This window comes from Lissotriton helveticus, chromosome 6 (assembly GCF_964261635.1).
Source record: "Lissotriton helveticus chromosome 6, aLisHel1.1, whole genome shotgun sequence".
Lineage (NCBI taxonomy): Eukaryota > Metazoa > Chordata > Amphibia > Caudata > Salamandridae > Lissotriton > Lissotriton helveticus.
The window spans coordinates 164541163-164564497 of record NC_136067.1 but is presented as its reverse complement, the minus strand read 5'-3'; the positions used below and the strand labels follow the sequence as shown (position 1 = coordinate 164564497).

General features: G+C 47.3%; 1 protein-coding gene across 6 annotated transcripts in view; it reads right to left on the bottom strand.

Annotated features, from left to right (window-relative positions):
* C6H8orf74 (chromosome 6 C8orf74 homolog) overlaps positions 1-23335 on the bottom strand; it is a 2015860-nt gene that overhangs the window by 266009 nt on the left and 1726516 nt on the right. The gene's annotated exons all lie outside the window — the stretch shown is intronic.

Genomic DNA, 23335 nt, shown 5'->3' with positions numbered 1-23335 from the left:
CCTCCACCTTGGAGCTTATATCTGCTAAGCGGCCTGCAATTGCTTGTAGGAGATCTATTTGCACTTCCATCTTCGTTGATTGCCATAGAAGAGCTTTGTTGGTGGCACTATTAGTCTCCGTCAAGAATGATTTCTCTGGAGTCATATCCACACTTCTATTACAAGCGAGATAGACCGATTTTGTGTTAGGGGCCCATGGGGACGTCAAAGGCCATGACAAGTTTGGAGTTAGGTCGAGGGTTTGTTCGATCTTTTGTTCCAGACTATGGAGAAGTGAAATTGTAGAATCCCCTGCCGCTAGGGCCGGGCCTTCAGGCTGGGGGGCCGTGGATTTGGAATGTTTGGGTTCATCTTGGAGGTCGCTTTTCCCCGTGGTCTGAAGGTGTGGGCCGAAGTCCTTGGTCTGATGGATTTGGGCTGTTGTCCTTACTGTAAGGCCTCCTGTGGGTGTTGCTGTTTTGATGGTTTTGCTGGTTGTAATGTCCAGCCCGTTGTCTGTGGGCGGAGGTAGAGTTTCACCCCTGGGTTGGCCTACAGAATGCGTTGGGTAGAGCTGCTCTTGGGCTTCGCTGGCCGTTTCCTGGTTAGTCCTATGTGTTTCACGTGTGACAGTCTCATCCTTAGATTTACTGGTAGAGGGAGACAAAAGTCTGCTGTGGTGGTTAGTGCTGTTTTCTCGGGCTGGGCGTAGAACATCAGGGGAAGCACCCTGGTTAGTATCTTGGTTGCTGCTTAGGGGGTCTATTTTCTTGAGAAATGTTCTGATCGAATCCCTTTGATCGACCTCTTGCGGTTTTTCATTTAGGCTATCTGTAAGTGATTTGCTCCTCGTGACTCTGGTTAATGGCGGGTTGGTCAGCGGGTGCATCTTGGGGATTTTTTCCGGAGTCAAAAGCGATCGCCCCTTCTTTTTGAGGCCCATGTGGCAAGGGTCCTTCTGGGGTTTTGCTTCCCTCTGACTGGCAGCTGCACTGAGTCAAGGACCCGGCCTCTGATGTCCTCCGTAGTCTATTAATTTCCTGTCGGGCTCTCCGCTCTGTCCTGTCCGCTCTCTCCCCTCCTGCTTTGTGGAGGAAGAGGGGTCTATCAATTCTCCTTTTGGGGAGGTACTTAGTGAGGTTAGCGGAGATGGACGGGTGCTCCCTGTCCCTCGCCCTCACCTGGATCAATGGGATGGCGGATCTACCTGGGGGTGGTGAGGGCAAACATGGCTCACAATACAAGGCACTGTGGGCTCCTAGCCTTAACAGTCCTGACTTAGGCTGCCTCTTGATGTTGTGGGCGCTTCGCTTACTGGTGCGCCAACTGCTCCTCAGAAGTAAAAGGAGCGACCCCTATGTGGGGGCCGCGATGCCATTTCCGCAGCGTGCAGGCAGGAAGCAGGGGGGCAGAGGAGCCTTGCTCCCGCGGGGCCACACGGATCTGGGGGTCAGCAGAGCGATAACCTCTGCCGGGCTTGGTCTTGGGCGGCTCGGGGGAATTGTAGCTTTGCCCCCCGCTCGGACTCACCCAGCGTCCGGATGTTATGCTGCTCCTCTCTGCAACGCACGGCGGCCCACCTCCACGGCAGCGGCGGCTGCTCGGCTCCAGCTTCAGCTTCGGCACGAGGGTTCCCAAACGAACACTGGCACAGGCTCAGGCTCCTCCGTGTGGTTGTACGTCCTCCTCCAACCCTCCAGCGCTCGGCTCGGCTTGCACCACCACCGCTGCCGCCACAGCCTTCGCCGTGAAGCTTTCTCTCTATCACCGCTGCTTCGGTGCTAGTGGCGTGGGAAGGAGGGGTAAAGAAGCCGAAGTTCGGCACCCGGCTGTTTCCCGGCTCTCCCGGCTGTCAGCGCCCAGCGCCCTGCTCCCTGCACCTCCCGTTGTCAACGCGGGAGGTGCGGTTCGGCGGGCTCCGCTGATTTTGGCACGGAACACAGAGCGCCCGGTTCGCGGCACCTGGCTTCACGGCGCACAGCACAGCTAGCTCGGCCCGGCTCAACAGCACCACCTGTAGTTCCAGTGCAATAGTAAAAATGCATCTTGGTGGAATAGGCCAGATCTTTGTTATATGTCATTAAAGAGCATATTAAAATATAAGCATGGTGTGACTTTAACTCAGTAGTGGTGAAAGGGTCGACATGTTTCTGCCAATGTAGAAACCCTACAATGAGCTGCATGCCATTCGTAAGGACCTAACTCTATTCTCTTTATTACTCGGCAGAAAAACTTGTTTGACTATTGTGAAAGAAAAGTACTTTTTAAAAAAAAATCAAATGATATAACCAGTGTCACACATTGAATGTGGATATATTCACCGCTGTCGTCACCTCTGAGAGAAAATCAAAATTCAAGAGACAAACAAATATTAAATTGCAAATTAATATCTAACAGATCAGCATGCATGCGTACCACAGCACAATTTCGTCCATGCTCTTCCATGCTAATCATGCTCGTTGTTCTCACTCCACATATATGAATGTGTAGGGTGTGTTTCCCACGTTGATTTCAATATGGAAAATATGTCTTCTTACCCGCAGCCATGGGGTGTACTGCATCAGGTTGCAATTTCTCAGACAGATTAATAACAGGGCTAATAGTAAGTATTTACAAGATCCTCAGTGTAGAAACAAATAAAACAAAGAAAAGCTAATTTCCACTACAATCTAACACATGCATGCTGATAGCCAGAGAGAAAGAAAAAAAAAGAATAGCTGGTAAATCTTAACGAGCTTGGTCATTATAAGGGGTGTCCTTAAAATGGCATATTTAGCGGCCCATGTTTGTCATTTATGTTTAACGAGCAATACGCTTCACTCACATAAAGGGTAAACCCAAGAATGCCAATGTTGCATGTGTTAACGGTGCACATACCTACAGAGTGCCAATACGTCCCACAGCAACGAAACATTTAAGGACTGTTTGCCCAAAAAGATCTACCTGGAGTGAAGACACAACGCTGCTGGCAATAAGATGATCCTAATGAAGCAGACTTAGCATCGGGCAAGATGCATGTATCCCCATCACAAACGGGAAACATGGAAAATGTAGTGCCATCGGTAAAGCCGGCTCGAATGCTCCTAGGCCAGGCGGATTTACTGCCTATTTGCTTTTTATAAATCCCGTAGGGACAATTCCATGACCTTGCGAGCTAATCTTTTCCAACAACTGGAAAAAGCCCAAGGCTATGCTTTCACAACCATAGGAGCATTTCATTAAGAAGACAAGAACCCCCGTTTCCCAAAAACCCTACTAATCGAAATATTCCATTTTTTGAAAAAGAGAAACACATTAATACCCTCATAGTAGCTATAACAAATTTAGTGGGCCGTTCACAAATATTTTAACCGATTATACCATACTTCAGTATGACGAAATTCTGGAAAATAACTACAAAGAAAGCCAAAGTGGGCACTCTCCTGGGACTTTTAGTCACTCACATATGTATCCTGATAAAGCAGAATGGAAAAAATAAAGAGGGTGTGAGAAGCTGGCCTGCTATATGATGTCTACTTATGTAAGTGATTACATCAAACAATAGGTTCAGGGAGAGAAAAAGCACATCTAAAACTATACGTGGTCTATCAGAGTAAGAAGTGAAGGAATAGAGAAAATGCAATAACAAAAAAATAATTGGAGGAGCCCTGAAAACAGTATTACCAGTATCAAAAAGGATAATATTTATTAGATATAGTACACAAAAACATTAAAAACAATTATGCTCAAGACAAATAATGCTGGTATACATAGAAAAAACATATGACAAAAACCAGACATGTGGCAAACAAAACCTTTACATAGTAGAATAAAGGAACAACATAGACATAAACATAGTGTCCTTCATGAATTTGGGCCACACAGAAGTGTCGACGGCGTTTCGACCGCTGATTATTTATGCGGTCATCTTCAGGACAGAAAATTGCTTGAGCGTTGTGTATCTGCACAATAAAAAATCAATATCAAAATTTTTTCTAAATTCATACATACTTATGGTTCATTAAGGCTTATTCCAAAGAAAAGGCTTTAGAGTCAGGAAAGAAAAAAGAAAACACCCGATGAGGAGTCAAAGAATAGCTATAGACCAACACCAGAAAACCTAACGTGACTTAGAGCAACCGACCACCAAACTAATAAAAAAACAGGCAACATCACCTGTATGAAAATTGATGGGGACCAATCATTTATTTATGGTCGTCCACGAATACTTTGGAAAACTAAGACATAAAACATACAGGGTTAGTAAAATTATTCTGAGCTAATTGTAAATATATAATTTAGCCCAAGAGTTGAAACTTACTGAGAAACGCGATGTGAACACACTACGTCAGAGAGAATTTTAAAATCTTTAGCAATGGCATTGAATCTTCAGCCAGCTGGGCGCCCAATAATTTGTCCAGAGGAAGTACAAAACAAATGCCCATGTATTACCTCATGTGTAAACATTTTAGAATTTAAACAGAGCACAACGCTCGAAATCCCTGCTCACAATGCTCCTAATAGTGCACAGTATATATTCTATAGAGAGCCTAGTAAATGATCTCATCGAATAGCAAGCTGGTCAGTGGCTTAGGACCTCAAATATTGCACAGAGGAATAAAAGTGCATTGTTCAAAGTTGTGTGGGCAAGCCCGTCACATTTAAATCGAGAGATCAGGAGACCTGACTACATGCGGCTTGGTACAAAGACAGAATCAAGCTCGAGGTAACGGGAGTGCGTGTATCAAAATACATACGCAACTATCAGTAGACAGGCCCGTCGATGAGCTAGCCCGTCATGTTTTAATCCGAGAAACCAGGGGAATTCTCCCTAGGTACTGGTTTCCCCAAGGACAAAGTCAAGCGAAAATATAATACAGGTACAGTTCATGAGCTAAACGTGAATCTGAAGACCAACTACAGACTCAGAATTTATGGCTACGCACCTCAGTAAAAATTGTTTATTCAGCGAAAAAGAAAAAGAGAAAGAAAAACGAAAGAAGGGGGTTTACTCAAAAGACCCTCCCACAGGCTGTCCAGGTTTTTTTTAAAAAGACTGGCCAGTGCGTGGCGTGTGCAGAACTATGCTCCGCCAAAGTATATCTAGTTAAAACTTGCATGTGGCAACCCCGGTAAAATATTAACTAAAGCAGAGCCCGTGCTTACCAGCCGTGGAAAAACTCGCAGCATGCAAATCGTCAAGCGTCTGTGTTCGACCGCTACAAACGCGTAGTGGTTGGTAACCGAAAATAAATACTCATGAACATTACCATAGAGAGCGGACTGCAGGGGAATTGGAAACATGAACAGATAGCGCCATGTTAGAACGGTAATTTCCAATTAAGATGTACACAATGTGCCGCGATATAAACTACAATTGATAAAGTTTGGGGTCAAGGGTGTCGACAGAAAGTTAGTAAAGAATTGATTCGATAAAATACCTGCCACATCCAAATAAACGAATATCCTGTTAATAACAGGAGAATATATTTGCTAGTATTTCGTCAGAAAAAAAAATCGATTATCGAACCATCAATATAATTAAGGCATGGGGTCGCAAAAAAAGGGAAATAAAAAAAAAATCATTGGAAAAAATTAGAAAAAGGAAGGATTTAAAAATAAAAAGATCAAGCATAGAAATACACGTTTTACTTTAGAGGAAGCCAAGCACAGGATCACAAACCCGGTGTAAGACCGGATATTGCAGAAGGACTTCATAACAATAATTTCAAGTGCAGTAGTCATAGCAATAGTCGAGAGAAACCAAAATATTACATCTCAATCGATATATTACAAAAATATGAACATTTTGGACAACAAACATTACCAGGGGATATCAATTAGTAATCCTTACTGAACAAAATTACAATTGGCAGTTTTTTACGTCCATCAACAGTCATCAAATGCAGAAAGCCAAACATTGCAAAGGACTATATACATAGTTTCCAGCTCAGATCTGAAGAATTCTAAAGATTTCAGACAACAGAGTGGAGTTAAGTCCTTTATTGACACTATAACAACGCAGTATCCAACGACACTCGTTTTTGTTCAATACATTATACGTGTGTCGTTGGATACTGCGTTGTTATAGTGTCAATAAAGGACTTAACTCCACTCTGTTGTCTGAAATCTTTAGAACTCTTCAGATCTGAGCTGGAACCTATGTATATAGTCCTTTGCAATGGTTGGCTTTCTGCATTTGATGACTGTTGATGGACATAAAAAACTGCCAATTGTAATTTTGTTCAGTAAGGATTACTAATTGATATCCCCTGGTAATGTTTGATGTCCAAAATGTTCATATTTTTGTAATATATCGATTACATGCATTGATGACTGTTGATGGACGTAAAAAACTGCCAATTGTAATTTTGTTCAGTAAGGATTACTAATTGATATCCCCTGGTAATGTTTGTTGTCCAAAATGTTCATATTTTTGTAATATATCGATTGAGATGTAATATTTTGGTTTCTCTCGACTATTGCTATGACTACTGCACTTGAAATTATTGTTAAGAAGTCCTTCTGCAATATCCGGTCTTACACCGGGTTTGTGATCCTGTGCTTGGCTTCCTCTAAAGTAAAACATGTATTTCTATGCTTGATCTTTTTATTTTTAAATCCTTCCTTTTTCTAATTTTTTCCAATGATTTTTTTTTTATTTCCCTTTTTTTGCGACCCCATGCCTTAATTATATTGATGGTTCGATAATCGATCTATTTTTTTCTGATGAAATACTAGCAAATATATTCTCCTGTTATTAACAGGAGATTCGTTTATTTGGATGTGGCAGGTATTTTATCGAATCAATTCTTTACTAACTTTCTGTCGACACCCTTGGCCCCAAACTTTATCAATTGTAGTTTATATCGCGGCACATTGTGTACATCTTAATTGGAAATTACTGTTCCAACATGGCGGTATCTGTTCATGTTTCCAATTCTCCTGGAGTCCGCTCTCTGTGCTAATGTTCATGAGTATTTATTTTCGGTTACCAACCACTACGCGTTTGTAGCGGTCGAACACACACGCTTGACGATTTGCATGCTGCGAGTTTTTCCACGGCTGGTATGCCCGGGCTCTGCTCTAGTTAATATTTTACCGGGGTTGCCACATGCAAGTTTTAACTAGATATACTTTGGCAAGCATAGTTCTGCGCACGCCACGCACTGGCCAGTCTTTTTAAAAAAACCTGGACAGCCTGTGGGAGGGTCTTTTGAGTAAACCCCCTTCTTTCGTTTTTCTTTCTCTTTTTCGCTAAATAAACTATTTTTACTGAGGTGCGTAGCCATAAATTCTGAATCTGTAGTTGGTCTTCAGATTCACGTTTAGCTCATGAACTGTACCCGTATTACATTTTTGCTTGACTTTGTCCTTGGGGAAACCAGTACCTAGGGAGAATTCCCCTGGTTTCTCGGATTAAAACATGACGGGCTTGCTCATCGACGGGCCTGTCTACTGATAGTTGCGTATGTATTTTGATACAAGCACTCCCGTTACCTCGAGCTTGATTCTGTCTTTGGACCAAGCTGCATGTAGTCCGAGGTCACCTGATCTCTCGATTTAAATGTGACGGGCTTGCCTATCGACGGGCCTGGTTACTAATAGCTATGCACGTGTTTCTTATACACGCACCTCACACAACTTTGAACAATGCACTTTTATTCCTCTGAGCAATATTTGAGGTCATAAGCCACTGGCCAGCTTGCTATTCGATGAGATCATTTACTAGGCTCTCTATGAAATATATACTGTGCACTATTAGGAGCATTGTGAGCAGGGATTTCGAGCCTTGTGCTCTCTTTAAATTCTAAAATGTTTACACATGAGGTAATACATGGGCATTTGTTTTGTACTTTCTCTAGCCAAATTATTGGGCGCCCAGCTGGCTGAAGATTCAATACCATTGCTAAAGATTTTTAAATTCTCTCTGACGTAGTGTGTTCACATCGCGTTTCTCAGTAAGTTTCAACTCTTGGGCTAAATTATATATTTACAATTAGCTCAGAATAATTTTACTAACCCTGTATGTTTTATGTCTTAGTTTTCCAAAGTATTCGTGGACGACCATAAATAAATGATTGGTCCCCATCAATTTTCATACAGGTGATGTTGTCTGTTTTTTAATTAGTTTGGTGGTCGGTTGCTTTAGGTTTTCTGGTGTTGGTCTATAGCTATTCTTTGACTCCTCATCAGATGTTTTCTTTCTTTTTTCCTGACTCTAAAGCCTCTAAAGCCTTTTCTTTGGAAGAAGCTTTAATGAACCATAAGTATATATGAATTTAGAAAAAATGTTGAAATTGATTTTTTATTGCGCAGATACACAACGCTCAAGCAATTTTCTGTCCTGAAGATGACCGCATAAACAATCAGCGGTCGAAACGCCGTTGACGCCTCTGTGTGGCCCAAATTCATGAAGGACACTATGTTTATGTCTATGTTGTTCCTTTATTCTACTCTGTAAAGATTTGTTTGCCACATGTCTGGTTTTTGTCATATGTTTTTTCTATGTACACCAGCATTATTTGTCTTGAGCATAATTGTTTTTAATGTTTTTGTGTACTATATCTAATAAATAATATCCTTTTTGATACTGGTAATACTGTTTTCAGGGCTTCTCCAATAATTTTTTTGTTATTGCATTTTCTCTATTTCTTCACTTCTTTCTCTGATAGACCACGTATAGTTTTAGATGTGCTTTTTCTCTCACCGAAACTATTGTTTGATGTAATAACTGATTGTCCCGGGTTCGGGGTTTTTGGACAGCCCCTGTGGTTGTTAATACTTATGCAAGTGGGCACCCTGCACCAGTCCAGACAACCCTTATGGTTATTTAAAATGTCATTAGACAACCTTAAAAAGTTCTCTAAGTGGTAGCAGTGGCGAGCAGCCTTCAGGCTTAGCCCAGAAGGAGTGTAAAGCAGCTTGTTTTACCAGAATGCAATCTTATAGTATAGCTTAAGTGAAAAAGAACCACACAAGGTATTTAAAAAATATGTATTTATTATATAATACTCTCTAACACATACAAATATCTCCTACCTGGAGATATGCACAATGCACACAATACTTTGCAAAGAAACACAGTAAATAGCACAGAATACACAGTGGATCTTATGGGGGGCGAAACTATATACAAAGATATACATAGACTCAGTTCCATAAAATGCGAGAGGATGTAGAAGTGCTGGGGACCCAAGGAACCACCCAAGGTGAATCACTAGGAACCCCACAGAGAGCCTATGCAGTCTGGAAACAAGACTGTGTGCCCAGTACAAGTCTACGTGTACGTCACGGTTGGATTTTTAAAGATTAAGGACCCTTCCCAGTGGACCCTGAAGAAACCCCATGGAAGTAAGAAAGGTTGGAGAGCCATCTCACCCGTGGATACCCTAGTACCCACGTTACCTACACCAGGGAAGCTAGGTGCATACGTATAAAGTGGGATCGGAAACCACTGTCGTACCCAATGGAACACTTCAGGAAAGTGCCGCTGCTGACGAAGGAGAAAGTGTCCGGTGGAATCCAAAGGTGGATTCTAGTTGAAGACGAACGCCCTCCAATGTCGGGTGTTGCAGGAGAGTTGACTATGACCTTGACTCTGCAATGCTGAGAATGACCAGGAGCCATGCACAAGCTGTCACACGAAGGATGTTGAGAGCTGAGGGGGGGTCGATGTACGGCGGGAGCACCAACAAGCCTTGGCAAATGCAACCAACACAGGAGCTGAAGAAGGAGCAACGTCTGGACCAGCAAGGTCCAGGGTACTCATCACAAGCAGGGGAGACAGGGCAGGTCCCTGAGAAATCCGGGGAGCCCAAGAGAAGCAAAGGTGACCCTCAAACGGACCCACAGGCCGGAGGCATTGGAGTCGCAAGATGACCTCAAGCAGCTCACCAAAAGATGCAGGCTACGATGCACACAATGTGGTGTGGCCCAATATTCTGGTCACTGGAGATACTCAAGGTTGGAGCTACTTGCAGCCCGAAGATCTTCTTTGAAAGAAGCCAACAAGCCTTTGCAACTGCAAGTTGATGCGGTGCACAGGTGTTCGGTTATTGCAGCCCCCACGAGGGATACTGGCCTCAAACTTTTGGGGAGAGGGCAAGGCAGGCCTGGGGAGCTGTGGAAAACCATCACCTGTGTTGCAGAACCTTTCAGAGTCCGGACAAGCTCAGGAACAGCAGACTGGTCGACTTAGTTGCGGTGCTTGCAAATGCAGGGAAGTGACTCCTTCACTTCAAGGGAGATTCCTTCAAGTGTCTCTGATGCCCACAGGCCTTTGAAGGTTCCTGTATGGTGCACAGTCACAGACAATGCAGCAAACTGGAAGGGGGACGAAGTCGAGCCCAAACGAAGTCCAGGGATGTCCAGAGTCCCCAGACGGTAGAAGAAGTGGTGTCTGATCTGAATCGTATTCCGCAACGAGTCTAAGGACCTACACACAAGTAAGCCTTTAAGTACCCTAAGGAATGGGTTGGGACGGTTCAGGGAACCCTCCCAGGGGAGGGCCTGGAGAGGGGGGAGGATACTCCCATGTCCTTTGTCCAGTTTTGCGCAAGAGCGGGAGCCACCGGCTCCCAGGACTGGTTTGAACTGGACTATGCACGGGGACACCAAATGTGCCCCTCATGCAGACTTAGTGGCGCTGGCAAGCGCACCCACCTGATCCGAATACCCTAAATCCTGTCTGGGAGATGGTCACACCTCCCTGTGACACAATGCCTATATTTCTGCCTTCCCCTGCCCGAGCTTGGCTCAGCAGCAGGAGGGCAAAAATGTGTCTCTGGTCGGCAGCAACCATTTTGTGCTGTCCGGGTCTAGAAGATTGGCACCGGGAACACAGAGCCTAACGGAGGACTCTTCCAGTGCTTGGAATCATGCCCGCACACCGTTCACGGTGTGGGGGTTTGATTCCAACATGTTTGATACTAAACATGATAGGATTCGTTGCAGCCAGTTTCAAGATGGTCATCACATAATTACGTGGTGCCCCTCTATATGGTATAAGGCTGCTTCACTGACAACCCGGGAGAAGGGACTGCATAGGCTGTAGGGGGTGTCCTGCTCATGCAGGGGCACCCTCTCACTTGGAACCAAGCATCAGCCTGAAAGGGCCAAGCTTAGGACAGTCTGGCCCCGTAGTTTACCAACTCAGTGTTAACCCAAGACAGGCATAACATGGTATTGGTTTTCCTTTTCTGAAAAGCTCAAATGCGGCAATACCTGTGGTGGAGTCGGGTGTCAATCTATAAACCTTCACTGTCAATTTATGCTATGTTGTTGCATTGACAAAGCTTCTCTAACTGAGGTAGTGACAGTTGACAAGTCTTGTGAACACAGTCATGCCTGGTTAGAAGAAAGACTGTTATCCAAATCTGAATTTTGATGAGGGTAAGGTGCATGTTGTCAGAAAAAAATATGAAAATGATCAATTTTTTCTCCAAATGATGCAGAACAGGATTCCTCAAAGAATAAGAATGGGAAAAGTTTCTAGATACTTGTTTAAGAAGTGGGGCGTATGGCTACATGCAAACAACAAAGATTGTATGGGTTGGAAAGCATTTTTGCAATTCTTGTGGGCTGAAAGGGCACTCTACAAAATGTATAAGTGGTAATCTGAAAACGAAAGTTAGAGAGGTTACATGTGAGGAAGACCCAGATGGTGAAGAGATTGTTTTACAGGTAAAGAAGGATGGCATAAATGGTCTGTTTGAGCAGATTCTGATTAATTATGTCTTAATACCTATGCCACTTGACTTGGGGGAAGGAGCGGTTAAGATCATTTTAATCCTTATGGCAGATCTTAGCAAAAGATTTGTGAGGTAAAGTAGTATGACATAAACCTGACATTTGCCCCAAGGGATATGGAGGCAAACCTATCAGGTTGTTTGGATATTTTGTAGGTTGTTTTCACTTTAAAGTAGGTATACCATTACAAAGGTTTATGCCTTGGTAAGGAGTGGCCCAATTCAAAGAGTAGCAGTGTTATTTCCCAAGATGAACAGATGCTAACTTGCGGAAAGAACTGCAGGGGGCACTGCCACCAGCGCGTTCCAAAACAAATATAGTAAGTTCTTGGAAACCGGAAGCTGATTTGAGGGAACCACGCCAGGAAGTGCACAACCCAACAGGATTCCAGCATGAAGTGCCACTCACGAATGGAGCAAGAAACCGCAAGAGTAACTGAAGACTGGAAGGAGCGGCGCGATCAAGTTTGAGAGCACAAATGCATTGACCAATATGATGCTGCCATTATGGTGGGACCGTTAATTAGATTAGACACAAACAGATATGAAAAGGCACGAGTCAACAGAACGATCTTTCACTTGCCTAAAAATGATGATACTTTTGATGTGTACGTCCAAAGTAGTTCAGCTGATGTATCAGAGTGGAGCCAATACATTAGGTCTCTCCAACACAGGGTGATGGGCAATGTTGAGGTGAAGAACGATATGGAGTTATTGCCTATCTTCACCAAAGTAAAACTGTACGATCCAGTGTTGTTTCATATGTGTAATTTATTAAGTGCATAGGATACACCTCAGCCACCACTCCAACACTGCTTCCCCTTCCAACCCTTCAGTTCAGAACACTCTACTTGACAGTCTAAAAAGTGCATTCCTAACATTCTAGGCATGAGAATACCACAGTCATGTCCACAGCCCATCCGCCAGATAAGATCAAGCAGTAGAATGTAAATGTCAAAGAGACCATCCCATTTCACAGGCAGTGCAAGGCACTTTGAGCATACCAAGGTCCTCAACATCAGACGAACCCCCAGACTTCAAGCATTCTGGAAGAGCCTCAAGACCTGGCTTTTCGGGTGATGCAGAGCTGGCCGATATCCCCGACCCCATCCTCAGCGTCTTGAGACCTTCACGGGTGAGTAGTGTGCTTCACGAATCCCTGATTGATTGATTGAAGGTCCTCAGGAAGTAAAGCTGTCTCAGTCTGCTTTCAGCACACAGATGAGTACAGAGATGCTAACCGCTGGGCTACTGCATTGGACAGTCGTATTAGACAATCCTGGACCAGGGCCAGACTGCCCAGACCACAGTTTAACCTCTTCCATGCTCGTGACGGAACCGTTCCGTCACGAGCTACGGGTGGGCTGTGCTGGTGACGGAACGGTTCCGTTACGGCCCTGCCGCCGCGCCTGCGCGGCGCGAATTCCGCGCCTGCGCTGACGTTCTGAAGAACGGGCGGGGCCGTGACGGAACCGTTCCGTCACAAGCACAGCTCACCCGCGAGCCGTGACGGAGCAGTTCCGTCACAAGCACGGAACCGCCGCGCGGCCGCCCCACCCCCTTAGCGCTGCGGCGGAATAGCCGCCGCAGCGAAGGGGCTAAGCCTGGGCTTCAGCAGGCAATTTAGTTATAAAACAAAAGAAGTGTCTCTCTGCAGGAATGGGATTGCTGGGATAAATAGACGCAGACGCTTTATTCTGAATGAGCCTGTAAAAGAAAATGCAAAGCCTGAATCCACCTTTTGAAAAGCACTTCCTGAAACTCTACCAATAGCGTTGCTGCTACAGTGATTTCTCTCAACTTAATGTATACAAGTCTTAATTTTTGGTCAGATTGTTAAAAGTTAGGCTGAAAACCGTCAACATTATCGGCGCCCTCTTGCTCTCCTTAAACCTTTTGTGCGCGTAAAACAGCCGCCATTTTTTGGACACCATGGCTTCCCTGCTCTCGCCGAGAGCCAGCGCGTCTCTCTCTCTCTCTCCTAACTTCGCTGGCAACCCCCCCCTGCTTGCACCTGCCTTGAGGCATAAACCCCTCTTCGGCGCTGCTCTGCCCCAGGCCCTCATCCTGTTCCCAGCGCGACTCCTCCCTGCTTCCCCGTCATGACCTCCGGCCTTTTTTGATGCAAACCCCTTTTCCCCGTGTGCCCGTTTGTCTTCCCCGTTCCCAGGCCGACACCTAGCTCTGCCGATACCAATCTCTTGCCCCTCCCCCTACAATAGGAAGCTTCCCTCCTCAAAGGACCCCCGAGATGATCAAAGCCCCCCCCCCCATCCCATGAGATCCGATCGAAACCCGCACACTCCGTGAATCGGCGGAATACCCAGCTGCGCAATGATCATCACCTGTTGTGAACGGGGCGGGGACTTCCACTGTAGCCTTGCATGGGAACGGGCTGGGAAGGGGGGATTCTGAGGATGTCTTTCCGTACATCAAAGTATCAACGAGAATGTGTTACATGTAATAAAGAGATAAACTTGTGTATAAGAGGCCAGGCCTCCGGGATGCAGTTAGAGCACCTCAGAACGATACCTTCTGTCCGTTTTCGTTGTGTTCTCCTCCGGAGCGAATAAAAACCTTGTTTCCTGCCTTCCAGTCTCCAGCGCCTGCCTCTTCAATAGTTTAACTTCTTTGTGGGTTCAAGAGGCGACATCGCCGGGCAATAATTAAGGATCTTATATTCTGGTTGGTAGTGCCCCCCCAGTTTGTATTTTTCCACAATTGGCGTCCCTGGGTGGGCCCATCAGCGACCCATGGATCCAGTGGGAGAGGTCCTGACGACAAAGTGAACGACTGCAACGATCGGGAACGCGTCTGTCCGATAGACCCTCGTCTGACAGCCGATCATCCGAACTTCACTGGTTCCGAACAGACCTCTCTCGAGTGATCTACGGTCCTGACTGGGAACCATCAGGAGTGCCGCGAGGATAACGAAGAAGAGAGGACGATCGGGCGCTGGATTCGGAAGTCAGGAAACTGTCCATGCGGTCCGGGTAAGGTCGTGTTACCACGACAAATTGCGAAAAAATTGCTTGATTGCTTGTTTGTTAAATACTAGTATTGCTCTTTTTGTTTATTTGGAGATTCACTGTCTGGAAACAGAGAAACAACAGGCTCTCTCTTTGCAAGCAGTGGAGGATAGGTAGGGCAGACAACCGTGCTTATTTTTCTCCCCCACTCAATAATCACCTGAAACTGAGCTGTTGTTCACAAACTATTGTTTCCTGGAGATTCCCTGTCTGCAAACAGGGAAGAGACCACCCTTTTTGCAGATAGTGAAAAGGGTAGGTAACGCAGATCTTTGCGGACCTACTCATTCTCCCCATTGTTATTTATCGGTCTTTTGTTATCTTGATCTATGAGGGATTCACTGTCTGCAAACGGAGAAACAAAGGTCTCTCTCTTTGCAAGCAGTGGAGGATAGGTAGGGTAGCAGCCGTGCTTATTTTTTTCTCCCCCACCCTATAATTGCTTGAAACTGAACTGTTGTTCGCAAAATTATTGTTTCCTGGAGATTCCCTGTCTGCAAACAGGGAAGAGACCACCCTTTTTGCAGATAGTGAAAAAGGTAGGTAACGCAGATCTTTGCGGACCTACTCATTCTCCCCATTGTTATTTATTGGTCTTTGGTTATTGTGATCCATGAGGTATTCACTGCCTGCAAACAACGTAGAATAGAAATATTCTGTCTAGTCTTTGCACCTAGTGATAAGATAGGCAGTGCTGACTTTTTAGTCCCTCGTTACGAGCCGTCATGTCTGTCTTCTCCCCACTGATTAGTAGCCTGTTTAGCCCGGACCGCTTATTAGAGATGGACCATCCAGCCCCACTGGAAGGCACCCCTAATAAGGACATGTTCATGAAGCATGGATTGACCGCTATTGCCTATAGTAAACTATGGCATAAATATACAAAACAGGGTCAAGAAAGTCAATGGCCCCTGATAGGATCCTTCGATGATGATAAAATAAAAATGCTAGAAACTGCCCTAGGTAAAAACAAGACAACACCTACTATGCTTGATAGCTTCGGCATGTGGCGAAAAGAAACTGAACAGCGTAAAAAGAAAACTGAGAGTAGGTTGGAAAAAGAGCTGCAAAAAGCAGCCCACCTAGCTGCTCAGAAACTAAAAAAGGAGATAGAGGAAAGAGAGAAAGCTAAACAGAAACTAGAAAGGGAAACGCCAAGCCAGTGTCCGGTTAGAACCCCCTCCATGCTCTACCCTGATTTACCCTCGAAACGACAAGCCAATGAGGACCTGCTGTTAGGTCCTCCTATCATCTACATGCCCCCTCCATACGCCCCTTCTCGGCCCTTGGCGCAGCACGCGCCACCCCCAGGTACAAACGAAGGTACCGCCGCAGCGTCGGCCCCAATGGCCTCTGTGCCAGCCGAACCCCTTGTATTAAAACCCGCATCAACGACAACGTTAGACGAGCATGAGACTCGAGGGGCTGGCCTTGCAAGAACAAACAGGCTAGACAAAGATGAGCGAGCGGGGATCGACAAAATAGCAAGGACACTGGTAGAAAGGAAGGATGATGAAGAGTACATCACAGATATGTTCAGCTCGTATACAGGGAGTCACAGACGACATTTTACCGTACGACTGTGTTATCATGTCTTGAATACATACGAGGACCGATATCGAGACAAAGGTCCCGAGAGCCTAAGGACTCTGTACCGGAAGGTCGATATCGGGGATGAGGGCGAGTGTGATGTGTCGGACCTCCTTACGCGTACGCTTGAGGTTTTCCGCCACCTCACTGAACGAAAGCCGGGAGCTAAATCCGCGGCCCCCGTAGTGACCGAACCACCAACCGAGCAATCTAACACCATGATGCCGATACGTGAGGCTGCCCCTTACTGGGTTCCTCCTCGGGGTACAGGGACTCACGATGATGCAAACAACCAAGATGCGAAGGGAAGGGTAGTATACAACTGGGTCTACCAGCCATGGGACCGGCAAGAGATACTGACATTCCGGAAATCTCTACCCGACCTACGTAAAAACCCCACTGCCTTCTATACTGAATTGGGTACAGCCCTGGGTTCAACTATCATGACCCTGGCTGACATCGACTTGTTCTTCGGGTTATGTCTACCAGCTGATGTGTGGAAGCAAATCCGGAAAGTCGACCACCTTGAGCTGTTCGGACATACCTGGTCACAACTCGATGACTTGGACAAACAACGGGGACCAGGACAAAAGCCGTTGAAATCCATTCTAGACCTCCCAGATAAAATTGTAGAGAAATTAAAAACCCTAATCCCAGAAAAGAAAGTGGACTGGTCGATAGTAACAGCCTGTCGCCAAAAACCCCAGGAGGATGTATCGGAATACTTCTCCCGGTTTGAAACGGTGTTCTCCGATTACAGCGGCCAGGACATGACCACTGCAACCGGACACCATCTGTTTGTCCAGAATTATGTTAAGGGCCTATCATTGGACATCTCCCAGAAACTACAGGCCAGCGAGAGTAGTTGGGCAGCCTCCAAACCTACAGCGATTCTCCAAATGGCCCAATATTATGAGCATCAGAAAAATGAAAACGATAGGGCGACAGAGAAAAAGAAGAAAGACTTAAAAGAGAGGGTGATGATTGCTAAACTGCAAGGGGTGACTATAGGACGAGACCAATACCGGGGAAACTACCAGACAAACGTCCCTAAGACTGCATTTCCCCAGGACCGCACTCTGACTCCCTACAGTGGACGCACAGACCTTAGAGATGACCAGTGCGCTTTCTGCAAAGGGACTGGCCATTGGAAATCCCAGTGCCCAGTTCTCCTGGAAATGATCAGGAACAGAGACCCCAGGGATGTAGCAAACGGACCGAGACCTAAGGGACCACAACGAGGGCCCCCAAATGACGCGACTAATGACAGATCAAGCAGACCGAATACGTTCGATCGACCCAGACAGAACCAATATCAACAATCTGACTATGACGACACTCACACCTTTGCATAGGACAGCCAAGGGCGAGGGAGGGATCCAGTCGAGCTCTATGTTGACCAGCAGGGCCCTTATGTCACTGCTAAGGTCCTGGGTACCAAGTCTCCATTTCTGGTAGACACTGGCGCAACACGTAGTGCGTTATCTAAACGACTGATTCCAAGGGCACCCTTGTCTGGCTCACTCATAACATCGACAGGTTTCGATGGAACGCCCTCCACCAACCCTTTGTCTGCCCCGATTCTCTTTGACGTAGAAAACAACACCACCGACACCACGTTCTTGCTTTCCTCCAATAGCCCTGACGCCATTATGGGACTTGACTTACTGAAACACTTCCGAGCGACGATTAGGTGTTCTCAAGATGGAGTTCGAGTGTTTCTTTACGACAACCCCGTTCTGCTTAAACATTGTTCCCCCCGACACATGTTTTCCATCACCGACGTCGACGCGTCCCTGCTTGACACCCTACCTCCGTATCTGTGGGCCAAAGCGGATTCGGACGTAGGGCGTATGTTAATTGACCCAGTGCACATTACTGTCCGACCAGACGCAACACTCCCAAAACTCCCACAATATCGGATATCGCCAGAGGGCGAGAAGGCATTGGTAATGATTATCCAGTCACTGATAGACGCAGGAGTGGTAGAGGAAGTGGTTAGCAACGTTTGCAACAGCCCTATCTTGCCCATTATCAAGAAGCAGGGAGAGGGGGATGAGAAAGCATACCGTTTCATCATCGACCTCCGAGAGATCAACAAAGTGGTGGTACCCCAGTACCCTGTGGTCTCAGACATCACCACCATCCTGACCTTGATTCCATCCACTGCCACCACCTTTTCCGTCATCGACCTCAAGAACGCATTCTTCTCCATCCCCATCCACCCAGACAGCCGATATCTCTTCGGCTTTACCCTAAAATCCCGCTCATATAGGTTTTGCCGAGCCCCTCAAGGCTACACGGAGAGCCCTAGCATCTACAGCCAGGCCCTCAAAAGGCAACTAGACCAAGTCCGGTTACCCGACGGGGTGGTGTTGGTACAATATGTCGATGACATCCTTTTGGCAGCCGACACCACCCCTCTAGCGGTTACCGCCACCATTCAACTCTTGCACTTCCTTGCGGAAAATGGCCACAAGGTCTCCAAGAAGAAGTTGCAATTCTGCCTACCCCAGGTCACTTACCTAGGCCACCTTCTGTCCAAAGATGGAAGGAAACTCACCCCTAATCGAATCCAGACCATTCTAGACACCCCTGTCCCTAAAACCCAGAAGCAGGTTCGCTCCCTATTAGGCCTCACCTCCTTCTGCCGACAATGGTTGCCAAACTTCAGCCTCGTTGTAAAACCACTGCTCTCTCTCCTAAACAAAGACGTCCCTTTCCCACTCCCTTGGACTCCTGAGTGTCAAACCTCCTTCACAGAACTACGAGATGCCCTTTGCTCAGCCCCTGTCCTGGGTACCCCTGATTACAGAAAGCCCTTCTCCCTTTACACTCACGAAAGGGAGGGGTGCGCTTTATCTGTCCTGACCCAGGCCATCGGTCCTAAGCAACGACCGTGCGCTTACTTCTCTGCCACTCTTGACCCTGTCGCCAGAGCCTTGCCTGCCTGCCTTCGAGCTGTAGCTGCTGCTGCAGTCTCTATCCGACAGAGTGAGGGGATTGTACTCTCGAATTCCCTCACGGTACTGGTACCCCATGCAGTCGACACCCTCCTGAACCAAACCAAGACGCAACATCTGACGAGTGCACGACTGACTGGATACGAACTAACCTTGCTTGCCCCCCATATCACCCTGAAAAGATGCACCACACTGAACCCAGCAACTCTGTTACCCTTGCCAGAGAACGACCCCAATGTGCACCCCGTACATGACTGCGTGACTCTTACGGACGAACAGACCAGGAGTAGGGTCGATCTCAGAGACACAGCTTTCCCTGACCCCGACGGGGAGTTGTGGGTGGACGGTTCTTGCATCAAACTCTCCGATGGTACCACTTCCGCTGCCTATGCAGTCACCACGGCTCGAACTGTAGTAGAAACAGCCCGCATCACCCAGCGATCTGCCCAGGCAGCGGAACTGATTGCTTTGACGAGAGCCTGCATCCTGGCAACAGGAACCACGGCGAACATTTACACCGACAGCCAGTATGCCTTCGGGGTGGTTCACCATTTTGGGCTCCTCTGGAGGGAGAGAGGATACTTGACCTCACACGGCACACCCATTCTGCACGGGGATTTAGTCTCCGCCTTAATCGAAGCTGTCCTCCTCCCCAACAAACTTGCCGTTATCAAATGCCAGGCACACAAGAAGGTGACAGACATTATTGGACAGGGAAATGCACTAGCCGACATCACCGCCCGAACGACAGCTGAAAATAGAACGACAACACGTATGTACGTGACCAGGTCACAAGCAGAAAACTGGACTGACGCCAAGGACACAATTAGAGACATACAAATGGCTAGCACACAACACGAATTGACTGAATGGGCACGGGTGGGATTGAAAGACGATGAAGGCTGCTGGCGGACAAAAGACACGAACAGATGGTTGCTACCTGATTCATACTTGATTCCCATATTATCCATGGCACACTCCCCAGCCCACATAGGATCAGCCCCCATGATCGAACTTGTCTCCAGGGTTTGGCACAATGACAAGATCCCAGATTCCGCCAAACGCCTGGTCCAACAATGCTTAATATGCCTGCAACACAACCCCGGGAAGGGAACTGTAGTACCCCGGGGGGGATTTGGGGTCCCAAACCACCCATTTGAAGTCCTGCAGATGGACTACATCCAGCTAGACAGATGCCAAGGCCTGAAATATGTACTTGTCGTGGTGTGCGCGTTTAGCAAATGGGTGGAAGCATATCCAACCCGTGACAACACCGCTATGGCCACTGCAAAGGTCCTGTTAAAGGAGTTTTTCCCCCGTTATGGCCTCTGTCGTGTTTTATGGAGTGATAATGGCCCCCACTTCGTAGCCAACGTTATCCAGCTCATCCTAAATGGGCTGGGTATCAAACAGAAATTCCACGCAGTCTTCCACCCTCAATCTGCTGGGCTTGTCGAACGACACAACGCCACACTAAAGCTTAAACTGGCCAAAATAGTGGCTACGACGGGCCTGAAATGGCCAGACGCCCTCCCATTGGCATTGCTATCGATGCGCTCTACCCCCACCCGACATCACTTAACCCCTTATGAAGTTGTCTTCGGTCGACCCATGAGCGTCTGGTCTGCCCCGAAACCAACGTCCATTCATGACGTTCCGGATGTCCTAATGTCTGATTATCTGTACAAATTGACTGAAACTTTGTCTGTCCTTCATCAGCAGGTGCGGCAGGCCATCCCCGATGCTTCCAGGGGTCCGGGTCACGCCATCCAGCCGGGGGACTTCGTGCTGATCCGAAACTTTCAGCGATCAAAGAGTTTGGAACCCCGGTGGACGGGCCCCTGGCAAGTGCTGATCACCACTCGGACCGCACTTCGAGTGGAGGGGAAGAAACACTGGCTGCACGCTCATCACTGCAAAAAGGTCTCTCCAGCCCTGGCCACGACAGACACCGTCAACACCCAAGAAGAGCTCCTGAACCGGGACCGACCATCGTTGAACTGCTACCCTGATACAGAGACACTTGAACTTTCAAAACATCCTGACCCCACTGTGCCATCTCGAGAAGGGTATTTCCTGCGTCGAAAGGAGGGAGCTTCGGCTAAGTAGGCCACGGACTAGGTTAAAGAATCTCAGAACGGTGACCCGAACTACCAAGGGTTACCTGGAGAGAAGCTAAAACTGAGTCTGTGGTCCTGCCCACTACCGAGCACCTTGAAGACGAAGATGATGGAAGCGCCAGATAAGAAGATGATGGAAGCGCCAAACAAGAAGCCGACTGAGACAACAGGGAATACCCACTACAGAAATCCGAGAACAGACAGACTCCATAGCTCAAAGACAATTGCACTCTTCACCGTAATCCTCCTCTGTTTTCTCCTCATGACTACGCTCTGGATTATGGAAGAACACGCACCTGCTCACGAAACATTCCTAACCACTGCTCAGCCTACCACCATGAAGGAACATTATCTAATTTCGCTCTCTCCTCAACTAAGAGAGAGGCGAAAGGAGTTTTGGAACAACTCTTTCGTGCAGCTACTTCACCAGCACAATCTTGCCACCAACGCCACCAACTGCTGGATCTGTGGGTTGCTACCCCATGCCACTGGACATTCAATACCATTCATCCCTTCACCCTTCTCCGTCCACGGCTCCTGCCTTGCCTGGCTGATCCTCCTGCAAGAGAGCTATACGGGAAATGCCACCTCCAGCAGAGCTGCAGCACATTCTTCTCATGGGGCCGGGCGAAACAAGACAAAGACACACTTCTGCCCGCTGACCCCCAGCGACTCAATCCAAATGGACATTCCGGCCAAAGAACGAATCGAAATGCAGGTGTTCAACAATCCAACCAGACCCACCTTCTCCTATCTGCGGAAACGAACGGCTGCCACTCTGACTGTGGCCCTGACGGTCATCAACGTCACAGGCCACATGTGTGTAGAAGGACTTGGGACACAGCTGGTGGGTCACAGCGCTTGCCGCTTTACCAGAACTTTGGACTCCACGGATCCACCTTCCTTTGTGTCATCCCCAAACATGTATTTCATCTGTGGCACGAAGGCCTACACCTGGCTCCCCAAAGGCTGGGGGGGCACTTGCTACATCTCCTTCGTCCTTCCTCCAACTTATGTGGCCCCAGCGAATCACCACAGACAAAAACGAGCCAAAGACGTTGAGCAAGCCGACTCAACAGGGGCACAGTTCCTCGATGCTATGAAAGGACTCGTCCCCCTCTGGGGCCCGATGGCAAACAGCCGTGCCATCCGACATTTGACTCAGGCAGTCGAGACAACCATGAACATCACAGCGGGCATCTTTGCCAACAACACTGCCGAGCTCCAAGCGGTCCGTTTGGTGGCTCTTCAGAACCGCCTCGTTCTAGATGTAGTTCTGGCGGACCGTGGAGGAGCATGCCGCATTATTGGGGCCAGCTGTTGTACATACATACCGGACAACTCACCCTCAGTGTACAAAGCCATCGAACATCTTCACAGACTCTCTTCGGAAGTTCACCAAGAGCAAGAAGAATGGTCGCTTGGTGGTTGGTTCTGGGACACCGTCAAAAACTGGGGCTGGAGACTGCTCACCATTATCCTGATTCCCGTAGTCGTAATATGTGGCCTATGCTTAGGAATTCAATGTTTGCTACCTATGTGTTCTTTATGTGCGAGTTGTATTTTTCCCAAAACTGTGGACATTGGAAGCGAACATATGAGGGCATTATATGATACCGAAGTTAGGAATTTGATGAAAATTGACACTGAGTAAGCAAGTTGGCTAGATATGTTGAAAAGGGAGGACTGTTAAAAGTTAGGCTGAAAACCGTCAACATTATCGGCGCCCTCTTGCTCTCCTTAAACCTTTTGTGCGCGTAAAACAGCCGCCATTTTTTGGACACCATGGCTTCCCTGCTCTCGCCGAGAGCCAGCGCGTCTCTCTCTCTCTCTCCTAACTTCGCTGGCAACCCCCCCCTGCTTGCACCTGCCTTGAGTCATAAACCCCTCTTCGGCGCTGCTCTGCCCCAGGCCCTCATCCTGTT